The 4,602-nt window shown below is 37.0% G+C and overlaps 1 non-coding gene across 1 annotated transcript; it reads left to right on the top strand.

Moving 5' to 3' along the window:
• Positions 1-2,217: 2,217 nt before the first annotated feature.
• On the top strand, positions 2,218-2,417 carry LOC123754707 (small nucleolar RNA U3). The gene has a single exon (XR_006772418.1). It is a non-coding gene; the product is annotated as a small nucleolar RNA U3 (small nucleolar RNA).
• The last annotated feature ends 2,185 nt before the right edge of the window (positions 2,418-4,602 follow it).

Here is a 4,602-nt window from a genome sequence, read left to right as displayed (position 1 = left end):
ATGGATATAAATTCACTTGAACGTGTCCAGCGTAGGATGACTAAGTTAATTCCCCAAATTAGAAATCTTTCATATGAAGAAAGATTAACAAAGCTTAAGTTGCATTCACTGGAAAGGCGAAGAGTTAGGGGTGACATGATAGAGGTTTACAAGTGGATGAATGGACATAACCGGGGGGATATTAATAGGGTATTAAAAGTATCAACACAGGACAGAACACGAAACAATGGATATAAATTGGATAAGTTTAGATTTAGGAAAGACTTGGGTAAATACTGGTTCGGTAACAGGGTTGTTGATTTGTGGAACCAATTGCCGCGTAACATTGTGGAGGTGGGGTCCCTCGATTGTTTCAAGCACGGGTTGGACAAGTATATGAGTGGGATTGGGTGGTTATAGAATAGGAGCTGCCTCGTATGGGCCAATAGGCCTTCTGTAGTTACCTTTGTTCTTATGTTCTTATGTTCTTATTGAGAACAGGAGATGTTCTTTCACCCCCAGGGTTATAAACTCGTGGAACAGCCTACCCATTGAAGCCGTAAATGCCAAAACTCTGTTAAATTTTAAAATCCAACTGGAAAAGATCATGAAGTCAAATGGGGTGACCTTCGACAAGCCGCCGATTTTCTGTCCTTGTCGAGGCCACTAATGATTGGGGCCCTTAGGTAAATTCAGGTAACTCATGTGATGCGCCTTTTTTTCAACAAATGTCCTTTTTAAAAGGAAACGAACATCATGTAATTCCTAATATATAATATTTAATTATACTATAAAATCTATCTTTATAAGTAAGTGATATTCCTATTCATATAATTTCTACTTTTGTTGTTTGCTATTAATATGAGTATAAACAAGATAAGAAGGATGACTAGTACTGCGTAGGTGCGCAGTGCGATATGGGAGTCGTCGGGTTGCCGAGTGTTTCGACATGATCATACTTCATGAAAAACATGAAAAACATAAATTAATAATTGAGTCTCAACATGGTTTTATAAATGGCCGTTCATGTTTAACAAATTTGTTATCTTTTTATTCTAGCATTGTTGAGGCAGTTGATAGTGGTAAGGATTGCGATGTTGTATACCTTGACTTTAGCAAAGCTTTTGATACAGTGCCACATGAAAGACTGATTAAAAAGATAGAGTCTCATGGTATTGGGGGTGCTATATTAAGCTGGATTAGGGCATGGCTATACCAAAGGAAACAGAGAGTTAGTATAAATGGAATCAAGTCAGAGTGGGAAAATGTTGTAAGTGGAGTGCCTCAAGGCTCTGTCCTGGGACCTCTGTTGTTTATAATATATATAAATGATTTAGATTCAGGTTTGAGTAGCAACATTTGCAAATTTGCCGATGATACGAAAATCGGTAGGGAAATTAATTCGGAGGAGGACTCACTATCACTTCAAGTTGATCTAGATAGGGTTTTGAAATGGTCAAAGGATTGGCAGATGCAGTTTAATGCTGATAAATGTAAAGTTCTGAGGTTAGGTAATGATGATAGAGTTACAAGATACGAGCTAGATGGTGTTGTGATTGCGAAGTCGGATTGCGAAAGGGATCTGGGAGTTATGATTAGTAAGAATTTAAAACAAAAGGATCAATGCATAAATGTTCGTAATAAGGCAAATCGGACACTTGGATTTATTAATCGCAGCGTTAGTAACAAGACACCTGGTGTGGTTCTCAAACTATATCTTGCTCTAGTTAGGCCCCATTTAGATTATGCAGTTCAGTTTTGGTCGCCATATTATAGAATGGATATAAATTCACTTGAACGTGTCCAGCGTAGGATGACTAAGTTAATTCCCCAAATTAGAAATCTTTCATATGAAGAAAGATTAACAAAGCTTAAGTTGCATTCACTGGAAAGGCGAAGAGTTAGGGGTGACATGATAGAGGTTTACAAGTGGATGAATGGACATAACCGGGGGGATATTAATAGGGTATTAAAAGTATCAACACAGGACAGAACACGGAACAATGGATATAAATTGGATAAGTTTAGATTTAGGAAAGACTTGGGTAAATACTGGTTCAGTAACAGGGTTGTTGATTTGTGGAACCAATTGCCGCGTAACATTGTGGAGGTGGGGTCCCTCGATTGTTTCAAGCACGGGTTGGACAAGTATATGAGTGGGATTGGGTGGTTATAGAATAGGAGCTGCCTCGTATGGGCCAATAGGCCTTCTGCAGTTACCTTTGTTCTTATGTTCTTATGTTCTTATGTTCATAGGATCAATTCTATAGTATGATTGCCGAGTTCCTTGTCCGAAACTTGGAAAGAATCACACTGTGATGATGTAGCTAAGTGCAAGCCTCTGAGCGCGAAGCAGTTCTAGGTCCCTGATCTAGGACTTTGATGACCGTTCATTCTCGGTTTACCGGGTGTAAGGAGGCTTGCACAGGCTGAGCAGTGAGATTCACAATCAACTGCGGAATTTCCATGGGTTTTTTGAATAAGGACGTTAGTCCGCTCCCGATGGGGAGTAACAATTAATACAACTCAAACCTATTACATATTATGACAAAATTTATTGTCAATATATTTACAACTACATAAATTTTATGTGGGATTTATTCAATGTAAATATTTTATTTGTGTTCTTCGGATTTGCATTTCTCTCCCCATCTCATGCTTACTTCTCTATTTTACATTAATAAAAGTCTCGAATTTGGTGTATATATAGATGCATTAGAATAGTTTGTGCAGAGGAGTTTAAATAGTAAATACAGTGCCAAGGCTTAACCAAGCTGAACAAGCTTGTTATTTTTGCGGGAAAGGTGTACGTGGTTGGTATTACCGTGTTACAGGTCTATAATACTACATATAAGTTTGTGCAGAGGAGTTTAAATAATAAATATAGTGCCAAGGATTAATCCAGTTGAACATGCTTGCTATATTTGCTCTAAAGATGTACGTGGTTGGTATTACCTTGTTACAGCCCACCCTCCTGTTTAGATAGTATGTTTTGTAATTAGGTGGACTGTCGTATATTATTATTATTATTATTACTATTATTATTATTATTATTATTATTATTATTACTATATTGACGTAAAAGGCAATTAGATATACAATTTGGTACTATGCACTCCTTTGAGTACAAAAACAAATAAAGCTAACAACCAAACATAAATAATAATAATCTAATAGAGCACATACATGTTCTTAATATGTCTCAGATAGCACGTAATAGGCTTAGGAAGGATAGGTTAAGATAGTTTCTCTTTTTTATGGCAACATCAATGAGAAACCCTTTCCGGTTTTTCTTATTTGAATAGTACCTATTTTATACTTTCTGATTGCTGTTTAAGTCAATATATGTACAATGTTTTTTATCGTTAATATAAGCAATACCTAAACAGCAGGATTGGCTGCTAGTAAACTTATTTAATTTTGTATATATAAACTTATTTAATTTTGTATATATACATATAAAGCGTCCCGGTAGTACAGTCGGGTTCATAGTCGATGCACAATCCAACCCGTCCTCGGACAATGTCCATTCCATCCAACGGTCGACCCCAAAGACACATTCATAAAATTTAACATGCTGTTCATTCAAAATAGGATATTTCTCAAATATATATTAATATGATTTTATATAAGCATATTGTGCATATTTAGACATGCATTAGAATAGGCTAGGTGTTTCGATTTCATTGGCGATTATTTTTATTTGTAGAACGTGGGTGAAACATTTACAGCATTGTGTTTCGAACAAAAGTCGTCAGAAAAGCACTTGTTCCGGAAGTGTTCGGACGTAATCAATTGTGAGACGTGTGTTAACTGTTTTTCATTCATGAACAGGGGAGTTTGGCAGGTGCATGGAATAGACTTTGGCCTTTGTTTATGAAGACAGGCTGCACAAACGAGAATTCCGGATTCAAATCCCTGGCGGGACCGAAATGGTTGAGCACATTTCATTTCACCTAATGCATCTGTTCACCTAGCAGTAAGTAGGTATTCAGGAGTTAATCAGCTTGATGTGGGGGTTGCATCGTTGGCGAGGTCAGTAAATCGACCTTGGGGATGGAGAGACCTCGAAATAAGCCTAACGTGTATAAATACACTTTGGCTTCCTGGCCCCAGACACAATGAATTATTATTGATTATATTCAAGAAAGGTGGTATACTAGATAGATAAAACAATGGTTAAAACAAGGAATCGTGCTAAACGGGAATGAATCTGGAGAAATGCGGTATGTAGGGTACCAAAGGGTTTCCTTTTAGGCAATTTCCCTTTTTGTCATGTACATCAATGACCTGAAGGAGAATATTACAAACCACGTCATCAAATTTCCAGATGCCACAAAGATTTATGGTAAAGTGGGAAATGATAATGATATCGAAACATTACAAAGAGATCTACATGAACTCCACAAATGGTCAAAAGACTAGCAAATTCTATTTTAATATCGACTCTTTAATATCGTTTCTTGCCTGAAACGCCTTGCGTAATAGTGGCTTCATTGATTGGGTAACTCCTGTCCCTACAATTGCATCTTACTCTTACGTTCTTTGTACACACATTATTTTGAAAAAACATATGAATTTGTACAAATGCAAGACCTTGCATGTGGGGCATAGCAACACACA

The sequence above is a fragment of the Procambarus clarkii genome, unplaced genomic scaffold (genome assembly GCF_040958095.1).
Source record: "Procambarus clarkii isolate CNS0578487 unplaced genomic scaffold, FALCON_Pclarkii_2.0 HiC_scaffold_128, whole genome shotgun sequence".
In the NCBI taxonomy this organism is placed as follows: Eukaryota; Metazoa; Arthropoda; class Malacostraca; order Decapoda; family Cambaridae; genus Procambarus; species Procambarus clarkii.
Note: the sequence above shows the minus strand (reverse complement) of the source record. Positions and strands in the feature narration are given on the sequence as shown.